At 36.0% G+C, this 17,126-nt stretch overlaps 1 protein-coding gene across 1 annotated transcript in view; it reads right to left on the bottom strand.

Moving 5' to 3' along the window:
- LOC101888435 (protein timeless homolog) overlaps positions 1 to 17,126 on the bottom strand; it is a 697,464-nt gene that overhangs the window by 8,572 nt on the left and 671,766 nt on the right. The window lies entirely within an intron of this gene.

Raw genomic sequence — 17,126 nt, 5'->3', positions numbered from 1 at the left:
CTTCTCCTAGATGGCCAAGTGGTGGTCTTATCAAGGAGTGACAAGTTGTCTTTCCTTAAAAACCGAGAGGTCTTCTCTTAAAATACTAAGTTCTCTTTTCTCATAAAAAAGTAAATAGAATTACAAGCGATATTTTTTCCTGAAGGCCTTCAATAAAAGACCATGTAGGGCTCTCATAAAAGACAAAGTGGTCCTCTCATGGAAGATCACATGGCCTTCTTATAAAAGACCAAGTTGCCCTCCTACCGAGTGGTCTTCGTATTGACAACAAAGTCCCCTACCTACAGACGACCGAGTGGTCTTCCTACAGAAGACTAAGTCGACTTTTATTGAAAGCACAAGTGATCTTCTTATCGAAGACCTAGAAAGACCCAAAATGTCTTCTTATACAAAGCCCTGAAAGTCTTCTCATATAAGACCAAGTAGTCTTCTTATAGAAGACAAAGAAGATATCGCATAGGAGTCAAATTAGTCTTCTAATAGAAGATGAATATGGTCTTCTTCCCAATAGAAGACCAAGTAATGATCTCAGGAGAGAGCAAATTCTCTCCATGGAAGGCAAGAGACCAATTGCTCTTCTTTTCTTTCTTTTCATTTAAACTAAGTTGTCTTCTCATTGAAGTCCAAGTGCTCTTCTCATGGATGACCAATTAATCATCTCTTAGAAGATCAAGTTCAAAAAAAGACCAAGTGTGTTTCTCATAGAAAGCCAATTACTCTTCTCATGGAAATCCAATTGGTTTCTCATAAAAGGTAGTTCCCAAAAAAACATAGAAGCCCTCATTGAAGAGCTCCCTATATCTATCTTCTAGTGTGACCAGATATATTTTATATCTGTGGTGTTGCAGCTAAAACAGCATAAAAATAATGCTAAAAAATGCCAAACAAAAAAATTAAAATACCAAAAAATAATACTAAATATAAATACGTTTCAAACCCTTCAACATTATGTGTTAGGGGTGTTATAAGTTTAATTGGGCGAAAAATTATGTAACACTTCGAAATTTTGGCTTCCCACATAGGAAAGTATATATTGGTCTTCCAATCTCGCGGAGCTAAGCCGATCTAGCTATGTTAATTTGCAATTACGCTAAAGGTCACAGTTATAGACCAATCGACGTGGAATTTAGCATGAGGCTAGAGCTTAGGACTAGGCAGAAGCTTTCCAATTTGGATGGTCATCGGATAATACTGAGCGGGTGAAATAGACTATAAGTTTTGTGTTAAAAAAAAAACAATTTTCCCTTTAAACCGCGAATATTCTTAATTCCGGTGAATGTACAAATAGACGAAAATGTCACGTAGATATCGATAGTGAAGATATCAGATATATAGCGACATATATTCGCTAGAATGCTTACATCTCAAAAATAGCTTAACTGATTTTGACAAATCTTGTCAATTCAGAATACCCTCTTGACATAAAAGAAAAAAAGCCTAAACAAATATGCATGAAAAGATCCCATAAAGATGAGAATATTGATTTTGTGATATCTACTTATATTTTTCCATTTTGTCACTTTTTTGTAGCATAAGATATTTTCATTTTGAATTACAATATTGAATTTCACATTTTGTAATATTTTTACTCCTTACAACACTATATGGATAGGCTATTATATACAGGGCACATTTATGGCCCGATCCTCTCGAAATATTGGATTTCTTAGCTTTTTGATATTATTAGTTTAGCATTTTTTAGCTTTTTTAGTCCAAAAATTTTCTTATATTTTAGTACTTTTTTATAAATCCATTTTTTTAATGTAAAAAATTAAATTACGTGAAAATTATGAACGAAATTACTGTTTTAGAAAGCAATGCTAAAAGCTAAGTACATATGAAAAGGCAAACATTTAAAAATACGTTAAATGAAACCCCGTTCAAGGAATAGTCTTCATTTGTTATGAAGTGTCTAGTTTTACAATTTATTAACGAAGTTGGAGGAGTTTTCAGTGGCATGTGGCAACCTTATAAAGGCAGAAATTAGAAATAGAATGATATTGTACACTATGAATTAACTCATTTACTTTAGATGCGGATTGAAAAGGTTAAATAAAGGTTGCGAAAGTTTTAAAATTACAAACGATCTCATTCTAATCATCATTCGGTTTTCTAATTTTCTAGAACTTAAAACATTTAAATAAAATCATATTACATTTAAAAACAAATGTTGGACCTTATTGGTCCTCCTTCCGAATAGCCTTCATAGATCTGAAACCATTTTTTTTTTTCAAAAACCTGTCATCTTTAAAAAAAATGCATGGTTTGGACCGAAGTAATGCATATTCTTATAGAATTTGCCCTATATTAAAGCTAAAGAAAAGAGAGTCACAATAATGGCTATTCAGAAAAATATTTGTAAATTAAGGTTTCTCTATATTAATGCGGCTGAAATTCATTTTCAGCATTTCAGTGGAATAGACGTTGTGGTATTTTTTCCATTTTTCCGCTAACTGTTATCCGATGACCATCCAAAATGATTGGCAGGGCTGATACCGAACCTCCATTTAAAATTTCCTAAGGATCGAACAAAAATTATGATGTGTCAGAAAACTTTCAGTGACGTGTCAGGCTCCTGTTCTGACACTAACCCTACCTCAATCGAATATTTCGAGAGGATCGGGTCATAAATGTGCCCTGTATATAATATCCTATCTATATAGTTTTGTAAGAAGTAAAAATATTACAAAATGTGAAATTCAATATTTGTAATTCAAAATGAAAATATCTCATGCGACAAAAAAGTGGAAAAATGGAAAAATATAAGAAGATATCACAAAATCAATATTCTCATCTTTATTGGGATCTTTTCATGCATTTTTGTTTAGGTTTTTTTCTTTTATGTCAAGAGGGCATTCTGAATTGACAAGATTTGTCAAAATCAGTTAAGCTATTTTTGAGATGTAAGCATTCTAGCGAATATATGTCGCTATAAATATCTGATATCTTCACTATCGATATCTACGTGACATTTTCGTCTATTATTCGCGGTATAATGAGAAAATTGTTTTTTTTTTAACACAAAACTAATGGTCAATTTCACCCGATCAACATTATCCGATGACCATCCAAATTGGAAAGCTGCTGCCTAGTCCTAAGTTCTAGCCTCATGCTAAATTCCGCGCCGATTGGTCAATAACTGTGACCTTTAGCGTGATTGCAAATTAACATAGCTAGATCGGATTAGCTCAGCGAGATTGGAAGACCAATATATACTTTTCTATGTGGGAAGCCAAAATTTCGAAAAGTTACATAATTTTTGGCCCAATCAAACTTATAACACCCCAAACACATAGTGTTGCAGGGTTTAAAAACGTATTTATATTTAGCATTATTTTTTGGCATTTTAATTTTTTTGTTCGGCATTTTTAGTACTATTTTTATGCTGGTTTAGCTGCAACACTATTTTAGATCTGGTCACACTGGAAAAAAGATATAAGGAGGTCGTCAATGAGGGCTTCTTTTTTTGAACTTGATCTTCTAAGAGATGATTAATTGGTCATCCATGAGAGGAGCACTTGGACTTCAATGGGAAGAGAACTTGGTTTAAATGGGTAGAGAGAAGAGAAGAACAATTTGTCACTTGCTCTTCTATATGGAGAGCATTTACTCTTTCCTAAGAACACCACTTGATATTTCACGGGAAGACCAGAACTTGGTTTTCCAAAAGAAGGGCAATTGATCTTCTATGAGAAGAACACTTGGAATTCAATGATAAGAACATTTGCTCTTCAATGACTTGGTCCTCTATTGAAAATACCATATCCATCTCCTTGGTTTTATATGAGAAGAGCTTTGTATAAGAAGACGTTTTGGGTCTTTCTAGGTCTTCGATAAGAAGACCACTTGAGCTTCCAATAAAAGTCTACTTAGTATTCTATAGGAATACCATTCGGTCGTCTGTAGGTAGAGGACTTGATCTTCTATACGAAGAACACTTTAGTATTTTTTAAGAAGGCCATGCGATCTTCCATTAGATGACCACTCTGTTTTTTATGAGGGGCCCACATGGTCTTTTATTGAAGGCCTTCAGGAAAAGATCACATGGAATTCTACTTAGTATTTTAAGAGAAGACCTCTCGGTTTTCAGGGAAAGACAACTTGTCACTCCTTGATAAGACCACCAGTATTTTATGAGAACTTGGTTTTCCGTGAGAATACCATATCTTCTTTTTCTATAAGAAGAAAAAATTCCCAGTCTTCCATGAGAATACCACAACGTAGCCTTCTTGGTCTTCCATGAGAATAACTAATTGGTATTCTATGAAAATATATTTTTGGCCTTCCGTTAGAAGATAGAAACTTTTGGGTTTTCTATGAGAAGACATTTCGCAACCTCCATTAGAACATTTTCTGGGTCCTCTTTTAGAAGGCAATCTGGGCCTTACCTGAGAAGACAATCTGAGTATTTTTTTCTAGATACTCTTAAGAAAACCTTCGGTGGACTTGGCTTTCTATAAGAATATCACTTGGTCTACTGCAGAAAGACCACTTGAGAATACGGCTTTCATGAGAACACAAATGGAAGATCAAATGAGAAAGCGACATGAACTTTCTTCTTGCTATGTGAATTTCTGTCAAATATTTTGATATTTTTTCTTACGAAATCAAAATTTTAAAACCCACTGTGCAGTTCAAAATGCAGCGCACGAAAATCTTGTACCGCGGGCCAAAATGGAAGGATACAACGACGGTGATTTCCTCTACTAATGAAATTAATTACAAAGCAAGTAAAGCATAGATGTTTACACAGACATCCACGGTATATTTTTAAGTAATAACGAAGCTCTAAAAGGAGACAATAAAGGGACGGAGCAGTATGGGAATAGTCAAATAATACGACAGACGGAAAGGAAACAACGAAGATGGTGAAAAAAAGATGAAGGATTAAAACAAAAACTTTATTCTACTGTAAAAAAATGTTCTTTTATCCGTTTTGTTTTAGGGTTTAGGCGTTTCTATGGGTCGCACATTGCTGTAGAGATGTAGAAAACAATGTGGAAGAAGAAAATTTTGTAAAAATGAAGAAAATGATTTATGAAGATGTATGATTTCGTGCATGGAGCAAATTATAAAAAATAATTAATTTAAATTAAAATAAAAGGATGCTGGGATGGCAGTTGACGTTTTGCGAATATGAAATTCAGGTGTAATGGGAGGAGTTTCGTTAAAGGTCAGTTACAAGTACAATACATTAAATGCGTATGCGGAACTTGAGGGGAACTTGTAGAGCATAACTTTTTAGAGGTTGTGATCGAAAAATTACACTGTGCAACACAAAAAATAATTACGGGAAAAAATCTACAGCTTATGAAAGTAGAGCTAAAATAAAAAACACGTACATCGGTGTTTTGAAGGTTTACATCGAAAAGTAACCAAAACTAGGGGCGGCAAGTTCCCCCCTTCTTTCACACTTTGGGAAATTTTCGGATTAAGATTCATCGGAGTCCGTTTATTTTAGGTATATAGTGTCCTGGGCAATATTGCAGATAAAAATACGAGAAATATTTAGGTAGAAAATCTGAACCCTCAAACGATTCAACAAAGTGGTATTTTTGACCTTTTTATACCTTACACCACAAGGTGGTCAGGGTATTATGTCTTTGTGCATTTGTTTGTAACAGGCAAAAGAAAGCGAGATAAACCCACAGTTCCTTTTGATGATCTGCATAGAATCACATTCTGAGTCGATTTATGAATGTCCGTCCATCTGTCCGGCTGTCCATGTATTTTTGTAAACAAAGTACACTTCGCATTTATTGTCCTAATCAGATGGAATTTTGCACAAATCATTTGTTTGGCCCAAGGACGACCCTATTGAAATTGGATATAATCGGTCAAAATTTAGATATAGCTCCCATATATATCTTCGTCCGATTTGCTTCTTATTGTGCACCAAACGTGTAATATCAGTCGGAATAGTATGAAATTTTGCACGTACGATCAGATTGGACCTGAAAATAAGTATGCCAAATTTGTTCATCCGATTTGTCATTTTGTCCTCCGCAGCCGTAATATGCACTCTGAAACAACAATATTTGGAGAAAAATATCAAGTACAGCTCAGAAATACATTTGCTAAAACTTATCGAGATCGGTACATATTTGGATATAGCTCCCATATATAACTTAGTCCGATTTACATTTGATTGTACACCAAACGTCTAATATTTGCCCAAATTGGATGAAACTAGTCTAGAAGCTAGTATGCCAAATTTGATCGAAATCGGTTCAGATATAGCTATAGCTCCCATATATATTGTTCATCCGATTTGTTGTATTTGTTACCCACAGCCGTAATACTCCGTAACAACGATATTCAGGGAAATATATCAAATACAGCTCAGAAATATCTTTGCCAAATTTTATCAAAATCGGTTCAGATTTGGATATAGCTCCCATATATATCTTTATCTGATTTCAAATTAATTTTGCACCAAATGGGGAATACAAGTCCGAATTAAAAGATACAAATGCTTCGGCATATTTAGTCCTTTGAATTTTAAATTATAATTATAATCATAGCGTGTATGATTGAATTCTCCCATAAAAACTTTTAATTGTTATGTGTAGCTCTACTAAATTAGCAAAGTGGTGTAGGGTATCATAAAATCGGACTTTAGGACTTTCTTTACTGGTTTATAAATATGTTTAAAAACTTCCTTTAAACGGTATCGTAGCAAGTCAAAATATCCAATAAAATTATTTGTAAACATTCTACTACAGGTCCTAAAAAATGCCAAGAGTCCAAATCTTACTTAAACGCCAGGACTTAATTTATAGGGTGAGATAAAAAAAAAAACTGCAACAAAGCCAAACGCCATAATTTTTACATTTTTTTACATTTAAATGAAATCAAACAATGTCGGAAATAGCATCAAATTTTACAATAAGTTTAGATTTTTTCGAATTTGTCACCTTTGGCACGAATTATGGTCTTCAAACGGCCAATAAAACCGTCTCACGCTACCCGAATATTGCTCTGCGGTATTTTGGGTCATTCCCGGCGATGCGTTTGATTGAGATGATCGACACTGTGGTATTATTTAGTGTCTACCTTGCTTTCCAAAATACTCCATACACAATAGTCCAACGGTTTGGTATCCGGAGATTTTGGTGACCATTGTGCGCTGGAAATGAAGCGAGGAACCTCATTTTGTAACCATTCTTGGGTGGCCCGTGCTGAGTGCGATGGTGCCGAGTCCCGTTGGAATGTCCAAGGTCTGCGGCGAAAATGTTTGGGTACCTTTAATACAACCTCCAGAATGTTTTCGCGATAATATTCGGCATTTATTCTGATGCAACGGTCGATTAATAGGAGCGGAGAGCGACCATCACCATGGCCGGCGCTTGAATTCTGGTGGCCAACCAAAGGTGCACATTTTCAGCTGGCCTCTTTGATAAGTAAACACGATCATTTTGTTTACTCTCCACCATACATAGTATGGAAGGTATATTAAGTTCGTCATTCCGTTTGTAACTCATCGAAATAATCATTTTAGACCCAACAGAGTATATATATTCTTGATCAGCGTAAAATTCTAAGACGACTTAGCCCTGTCCGTCCGTCTGTCCGTCTGTTGTAATCACACTACAGGCTAAACGATAGATAGAAAGCTTAAATTTTGCCCATATCTCTCTTTTGTCTGCAGGCAGGTCAAGTTCGAATATGGGCTATATCGGTCCACGATATCGTATTGCCCCCATATAACGGTACCCCCCGATATTCGGTATTTTGATGATTTTAGTCACATTTTTCAATGTAATTGTCTGGAATTCTACACAAGGAGTTCTTTGTGAATACTTTATCCCTTGGCTGAGAATTATTTAACGGTACCCCCCCATATTCGGGATTTTGATGATTTTAGCCACAATTTCCAATGGAATGGTCTGAAAATCCGCACAACGAGTAACTTGTGAGTACTTTATTTATTGAAAGAGCATTATCTATATAGGTCCACGATATCATATTATCCACATATAACAGTACCACCCGATATTAGATATTTTGATGATTTTAGCCACATTTTTTAACGGAATTGTCTGAAATTCTACAGAAGGGGTTCTTTGTGAACACTTTACCCCCTGACATGGAGTTCTCTATATACGTCCATGATATCGTATTGAATTGTCTTAAATTCTATACAAGGAGTTATTTGTGAGTACTTTATCCCTAGACATAGATTTGTCTATATATGAATGAGAAAAGAAAGTGGTCTTGTGCATCTACGGAGCGCATTGATATCTGTGCGTGTGGGTCATAGCCTTTATTATCTTACACATTATCGTATGCGTCAGCGCACAAGATCACCGAATTATTCACTGTGGTGTTTTATGGCGGCTGGGAAATATGTAATTTTAGAATATTTATTGATTATTGCTAGATTTTCCCAGCGCCTCAACCACACTCAAACGTATGTACAAAGTATTTTGTACAATATATGTCCACAATATCGTTTATCCACCCATATATCGGCACCTTCCGAGATTTTAACAGAAGTTTTTATGGATTTTATTTTCATTTTTTGAAAATGTTCTAATTCGTTCCAAATGTTGGAGGGTATTCAAAGTTCGGCCCCTCCGAACTTACTGCTTTTTTACTTGTTTGTTTACAAACTTCTGGACAATGAATGTTTTCTCATCGGAGAAAACCAAATTCGGCCAAGTGAAGCAACTCTTTAGCTCTCTTGAGTCTACTTTCTTTCTGTTGCGGTGTAATTACTTGCACTTTTTGGAATTTCAATGACTTTACCCCGAGCTCATTTTTCAATATGTGCCGAATGGAATATTGCGATATGTTTAGCTCACGAGCCATTTTTCGGCCACTGCGACGCAAGTTTCGATCAAGTCGCTTCTTTACTTTTCGAACCATTTATGCTGATGTTGCTGTTTTCTTCCGTCCACTTCCGTGACGTCGGGCTACGCTGTCAGTATCACGGTAAAGAGCGATGGCACGTGACACAAAAGATTTGTTCACATTTAAATGCTGGAGTGCTCTAACGATAGCCACTTGTGGTTTTCCAGCCAAATATAAAGAAATCACACTATAATGCTTGAATTCCATCACGAATAGTTTTTTTCCGAAAAACACCCACCAAAATGCTTTTGTATGCTTGTAAACAATATAATGAACTGTCACTGGAATAATTCTAAAAGCTATCGGGCGAGTGGCTTAGAAATGACAGCAGTCTTAATTTAGTTGCAGTTTTTTAATCTCACACTATATACTACATATATCCAAAACTAGATCCTCTCTCAACCACACACTGCTGTATTCCTTTACGCGATATCAAACTTAGTACTTTTCGTACAATTTCCAAATTTTTTACCACTCAGAACAATTATAGTACGCATATCCAAAACCACCTTCTTCTTTCAACCACTGACACTAACATTGACCTCAATATCAAGTTTCAGGATTTCGGCTCTATTTTTTCACCCAATATCAAATTTAGTACTATTTAGTATTTTCGTACAATTATAATCCCAAATAAAAACAGAGACCTCAATATCAAATTCCATTAAAACCACCTCCATATGTCCAGGCTACACAATAGTGGCGAACCTAATAAAAAATTTCAAACACTACCTGTTACCGAATACCAAATTGTACCAAATATACTACTACTTAGTACTTTTCGTGCACTTGTGGCACACAGTTCCAAAACCACCTCTTTATAACAAAACAAGTAAGCAAAGTCTATAGTCGTGCGGGGCCGACCATGTGATACCCTACAACACTGCAATATATAAGAAGCCCCCTTATGTCCAAATACATTTTGGAAGATTTCGCTTTTGATATTATGTCACGAAGCACTGTCCACATATTACCCTAAGCATTTTGACCAGGAATATTTGTCCAATATTTACGCACTTCATCGTGCTTGTAGTTGTAGTAGACTTCTTCCCTGTCCTTAACTCACTCCTCAGGCGTGTTTATTGGCTTCAATTGTTTGATCAGGAAATTTTTTCTATTTTTGGTTTATTTGAACCCCTATTTTGGTTTATTTGAACCCAAAAGTAAGAGTCCTCTCTGTATACCAAATTTAGACTCATCTATATTCGTCAACGAAATCAGAATAAAAAAGCCAGAAGTTCGAATTTTGTGTAATTCGGATATCGCCTGTAAGTAACGTTGGTATTCCTTCAAACAAAAATAGTGGTTCATACCACCCGCCGTCCTAAACTCTAACTTCATGCGAGATTTCGTGTCCTTTGGTTTCCATTTGTGACCTTTATAACGGATGTAAAATCATGAATATTTTTAGTTTTGGTTCATTTCAACCCCTAAATATGTTGCGGGCATCTTCGAAAACAATAGGCCTAGTCCTTTCTGCCCTTTCTTTCCGTATCCTTGTGAAAATTTTCGTGATAATCGGACGATAATTGCTATCTGTATATAGTAGCCCCAACCTGTGTTGTAAGGTGAAAAAATATTACAAAATGTATACTTCAATATTGCAAGTCAAATTGAAAAAATCGCATGCGATAAAATGTATGAAAAAACAAGTAAAATAGTATCAGTCGGTTTTGCCGACAGATGTATACCCTCAGCCTTGAGTTACGAACGTGACAGATTTGGAGGTACCAGAAGGAGTGGACCGATATATCCCATCTTCACACCAGATCTTGAGTTAGTAGAAACAATGGGACGTGTGTAATATGAAGAGAACTGAATGTTTATTTCGGATTCTTTGGAATGGAATCGTGTTCAAGTGTTTTAAGAGCGTGATGAATATTCAAAATTTCGACCTTTTGTGGGGGAGGTACTTGATGGAGTGGACCTATGTTATCCATTTTTGCACCTGACCTAGAACTGATGTAAATATCAGGATTTGCAAAGTTGGAACAAAATCGGATTATCGATTCTCTTTCTGTGCAGAAAATATTTTTCTTATATATATTTTTTTTATATATTTTATTTTTATGAAAATCTTGATCATTTGTGTGGGAGGTACCAGAAGGAGTGGACCGATATATTCCATCTTAACACCAGACCTTGGGTTAATATAAATATTAAGATGTGTGAAATTTGAAGACAATCGGACTCTTACATCACATTTTATGAGAGTTGTAATTATTTAAAATTTCGACCCTTTGTGGGGGAGATACCAGAAGGAGTGGACCGATATTGTCCATTTTTACACTTGACCTAGCACTTACGCAAATATTGAGATTTGCAAAGTTTGAGCAAAATCGGATTATCGTTTCTCTTTCTGTGCAAAAAATATATATTTGTTAAAATTTCGACCATTTGTGGGGGAGGTACCAGAAGGAATGGGCCGATATATTCCATCTTAACATCAGACCTTGGGCTAACATAAATATTGGCATGTGTGAAATTTTAAGACAATCGGACTCTTACATCACATATTATGAGAGTTGTAATTATTCAAAATTTTGACCATTTGTGGGGGAGGTACTTGATGGAGTGGACCGATATTGTCCATTTTCACACTTGACCTAACACTGACGCAAATATTAAGATTTGCAAAGTTGGGGCAAAATCGGTGTATCGCTTCTCTTTCTGTGCAAAAAATAAATTTTTTGAAAATTTCGACCTTTTGTGGGGGAGGTACCAGAAGGAGTGGACCGATATTGCCCATCTCCGAACTCGATCTAAGTTTGACAAAAATATTACGATGTATCAAGTTTGGACCAAATCGGATACTCCCTTCAAGAGTTATCGTGCGCACCAGCCAGCCAGCCAGACAGACAGACAGACAGACGGACGGACGGACGGACATCGCTAGATCGACTCCAAATGTTCTGAAACGGATTTGGTCCAAAGAGACCTAGGGTCTAAAACCGTTTTTTCGACTAGGCACGTTTTGACCGTATCAAATGATATATACCCTCTGTAGCCATATGGCTGAGGGTATAATAAAAATATGTCACAAAATACTACAAAATTATTATTAATTATTAATTATTGGCATCTTCTTATGCGGGCATTCAGAATTTACAAAATTTATCAAAATCGGTCCAGACATTCTTGAGATATAAGCATTTTAGCTAACATCCCCTTTCTTTGTTTATACACATTGTATATATTTCGCTATATAAATCCGATATATTTACTATCGCCATCTACGTAACGGTCAGAATTGACCTATTCGTTTATTTATGGTTTCGTAGGGATTAAAAATATTCGTTAAATGGAAAATTTGACTTTTATTTAACACAAATGCTATGGTCTATTTCACACACTAAATATTACCCGATGACCATCAAACTTGGAAGGCTTCAGCCCAGCCTTAAGCTCTAACTCAATGCTAATTTCCGCGTCGATTGGTCCATAACTGCGACCTGTAGAGCAACTGCAAAATCAGGATTTTTTTCAGTTTTTGGTCCATTTCGACCCCTTAATATTATGCGATCATCTCCAAAAGAAATAGGGTTCTATTCTGACCTTAACCCTACCTCCATACTAAAGATCGGGCCATAGTTGCGACCTGTAGAGTGATTACAAATTAACATGGACAGACGGACGGACGAACATACATAGCTAGATCGACTCAGCTCAGCGAGATAGGAAGATCCATATATACTTTCCTATGTGGGAAACCAATATTTCGAGGTGTTACATAATTTTTGGCCCAATCAAACTTATAATACCCTCAACACATAGTGTTGTAGGGTATAACAATCATCAACAGGGACCCTAATACAAAATTTAAAAATTTTAGCTTAATCCCTGCACCCTAATACTAACTCCCTTTGGTACATCCACCATGCAGTCATTCAGTGACTCTCATTCTAAATTTCAGACTTCTAGCTCTTATTATTAGTACAAAAACCCAGAAACTGACACTCATGCAAAATTTAAAGATTCTAGCTACTAGCTTCAGCCGTTTCGTTTGGTCGTTGATTCTCGTTGAGTCAGTTTTTTCAATACTCTATTACATAAATATATAGATATAACAATTTCCAGTGTGTAAACCCACACTAAATGTAGAGCCCCGCTGAAATTAAACGCAAATTACCAGGAACAAATTGGGCAACCAGTTAAAAAATAATTTGATTTTATGTCTAAATAAATTGCTTAAATATTTGTTCAAGCCATTTTTGAATTTTCATCTATTTTTTGCTCCCTATCGAGCAAAGAAAAATAAAAACCTTATACAAATAAAAGAAAAGAGAAAAAATATATAAATTTTAAGAGGTTTGTGTAAAATGCTGAGACACCTAAGAATTTATAACGTCTACACTGGTTAGTTATGACAACTTCTGGGAAGGGTGTGTTGATGACTTCGTTCGAGGGGATGAGGACTACCACTGTTAATGCCTAAAGTCGTTATTGTTAATATCTGGTTTTGAAAACACAATGGGAGAGAGATTAAAAGTTCAAGTTCATTTAATTTGTTGCCTGGCAGGAACGAACAAACAAACTAAAAAAAAAATGGTCTAAAATACCGAAAAGTAGAAAACATTAAAGGGGACTATAAAAAATATTCAAGAAACATGTGGTCACACAAAATGGGGGGTGGTTTAAAAATAACTGGAATGATAAGGGATTGAATTTAATCAAACCAAAGAGTGATACTCTTATTGTGTGGGACATAAATATCTCTATATCGAAATAAAGACATTTATCGGTTGACCAAAGTACATACTCAGCAATATTTGTTGTGAATGAGAATATCGGAGTTTCATTAGTTGAAAATTTCCTCCCAATAACTCTAAACGACCCCCTTTGAAATCACCTCCGTAAAATATCATCAACAGCTGATGCCATTTACAATTATGGCAAAATGAGTGAACCGCAAAGAAAAGCAAAAAAAAAAAAAAAGAAACACCAACAGAAAAAATTCTGGCACGACTACCATCTATTCATTCATTCGTTGGCTCTTTCATAATGGAGTTGGGGTCATAATTGGGTATTTTGAAAATGAAAAAAAAAAAAAAAACACACACTCACACAACAGTTTTGAATGCGCGTTCTTATGTCCATGACGTTGATTTATGTTTATGCTGCATGTAGCAGCAGCGGTAGCAGCACAAACGGAATATTCATAGAGAATCTCTTCCTACTGCTGACGTTGTTGCCGTAGAGGTTATTTTATCGAATGGATAGTAAAGCGAATGATTGGAGTCTAAGCAGGCGGAAACGGAAATACCTTAACAGTCGTGCAAAATAACAAAATACCAATCTGCAAGTGAATACACGTGAATTCATCAACCTCACGGAAATAACCAAAACCAAATAAAGATTAGTTACTTCGTTAGGTAGAACACAGTGGGACAATTCAAAAACGTATTTCAAACAACAAACAATTTAAAACAAGTTATAGCGAATGGGACGAGTTCCCAGGCAGCGGACATTCCATCTTCGTATATCATTTAATTTTGGTATTGATAATGCAAGGTCAGGAGTATGAAGAATTTACATTTTATTATTATAGGTAAGGTATTGGGGAATATAGGTCTATTTTCGAAACAGATCAAAATTCGATCATAATTCATTTATCATTTACGAAGTACGAATTTCTGACGAAAACGTCGACACCGTTTGCGCTTTGTGATTTATGATTTTGGAAAAATCTTAGAGCTGGAGGGGAATTATCAGAAACAGTGATGGGGAGCATAGGCATCCCATCTTCACACAATATTTAATATTGACATCAAGCAAAAATTTGGTATCAGAATCATTTTAAAGGCTTCTAAAAAATCTCATAACCGCCAAAGGAAGGTCAAAAGTCGGACGAGACTGACTATACAGGTTGAGATGAAAAAACTGCAACCAACTTCAGACTGCTGTCATTTCCAAGCCACTCGTCCCACACCTGTTAAAATTATTCCAATGACAGCTCATTATATTGTTTACAAGCGTACAAAAGCATTTTGGTAAGAATTTTCTAGAAAACAAGTTATTCCTGATGAAAATCAAGCGTGATAGTGCGATTTCGTTATATTTGGCTGGGAAACCACAAGTGGCTATCGTTAGAGCACTCCAGCTTTTGTGTCTCGTACCATCGCTCGTTACTGTGATACTGGTAGCGTAGTCCGACGTTAAGGAAGTGGACGGAAGAAAACAGCAACATCAGCAGAAATGGTTCAAAAAGTAAAGAAGCGACTTGACTCGCAATGACTGAAAAATGTCTTGTGAGTTGAGCATATCGAAATATTCCATTCGGCAAATATTGAAAAAAAAAAAACACTGAAATTCCAAAAACTTACAAGGCAACCGAAAGAAAATAGACCCAAAGGGTTGCTTAGCTTGGCCGAAATTGGGAACTGCCGAATTTGGTAAAACCACTGAAATTCCAAAAACTTACAACACAACCGAAAGAAAATAGACTCAAAAGAGTTAAAGGGTTGCTTAGCTTGGCCGAAATTGGGAACTGCCGAATTTGGATTTCTCCTATGAGAAAACATTCGTTGTCCAGAAGTTTGTAAACAAAAAAAAAATAATCGTGTTTACTTGCCAAAAAGGTCAGCTGAAAATGTGCACCTTCGGTTGGCCACCAGAACTCAAGCGCCCACCATGGTGATGGTGTGGGCCGCCATAACAGCCGATTGTCGCTCTCCGCTCGTATTAATCGACCGTGGCATCAGAATAAATTCCGAATATTATCGCGAATTTTCCAACAGGAACATTCCAACAGGACTCAACCATCGCACTCAGCACGCCCCCCAATAATAGTAACAAAATGATGCTCCTCGCTTCATTTTCAGCGCACAATGGCCACCAAAATCTCCGTATACCATTCTGGAGTCTGTAGTATTTTGGAAAGCAAGTTTGGCACTAAAAAATACCAAAGTGTCGATCATCTCAAGCAAGCGCTTTGCCGGGAATGACCAAAATACAGCAGAGCAACATTCGTGCAGCGTGTGACGGTTTCATTGGCCGTTTGAAGGCCATAATTCGTGCAAAGGGTGATCAATTCGAACAAATCTAAACTTATTCTAAAATTTGTTGTTATTTCCGACATGTTTTGCTTTCATTGAATAAAATTAAAAAAACAAGTAAGCAAAGGCTATAGTCGTGCGGGGCCGTCCATGTGATACCCTGCAACACTACAACATGTTAGAAGTCCTATGTCAAAATCCAATTTGGAAGATTTCGCTTTTGAAATTATGTCACGGAGCACTGCCCAGATATTACCCATAGCATTTTGACCCAATATTTGCGCACTCGTTGTGCTTTTAGCTGTCGTGGTTCATTTCACAGCTAAATATGGTCATCCAAAATGCTAGAATTCTTCCCTGTCCTTAACTCTGTTCTCAGGCGTGTCGATTGGCTTCAATTGTGTGATAAGGAATTTTTGTTCATTTTTGGTTCATTTGAACCCCCAAAATATTTTGCGATCATCTCCAAAAGCAAGAGGAGAGGATGGTTTGCTACGATATTTGGCTATATCGCCTGTGAGTAATCCTGGTATTTTTTTCACACAAAAGTAGTGGTCCATTCTACCCGCTGTCCTAAACTCTAATTTCATGCGAGAATTCATGTTCCTTGGTTTCTATTTGTGAATTCTAAATATATTGCGGACATCTTTGAAAACAGTGGACCTAGCCCTTCTGAGCCTTACCCTACCTTTGTGAAAATTTCGTGAAAATCGGACGATAATTGTGAAAAAATATTACAAAATGTACACTTCAATATTTTAAGTCAAATTAAAAAAATCGCATGCGATAAAAAATATGAAAAAATAAAAATAAAATAAAATAAAAAAATACTACAAAATGAATATTAACACCATTATAGGCGTCTTTTTATGTGATTTTTTAGATTTTATACTTTTATGCAAAGAGGGCATTCTGAATTCACAACATTTGCCAAAATCGGTCCAGCCATTCTTGAGACATAAGCATTCTAGCTAACATCCCCTCCTTTTGTATATACACATTGTATATATTTCGCTATATATATCCGATGTATTTACTATCGGCATCGACGTAATGGTCAGAATTGAGCTGTTCGTCTATTTCTGATTTCTCCGGGATTAAAAACATTCGCGGTTAATGGAAAATTTGACTTTTATTTAACACAAATGTTATGGTCTATTTCACCCACTAAATATTACCCGATGACCATGAAAATTGGAAGACTTCTGCCCCGCCCTAAGCCCTAGCGCCGTGCGAACTTCCGCTTCGATTGGTATATAATTGCGACCTGTAGAG

The sequence above is a fragment of the Musca domestica genome, unplaced genomic scaffold, assembly GCF_030504385.1.
Source record: "Musca domestica strain aabys unplaced genomic scaffold, Musca_domestica.polishedcontigs.V.1.1 49, whole genome shotgun sequence".
In the NCBI taxonomy this organism is placed as follows: Eukaryota; Metazoa; Arthropoda; class Insecta; order Diptera; family Muscidae; genus Musca; species Musca domestica.
Note: the sequence above shows the minus strand (reverse complement) of the source record. Positions and strands in the feature narration are given on the sequence as shown.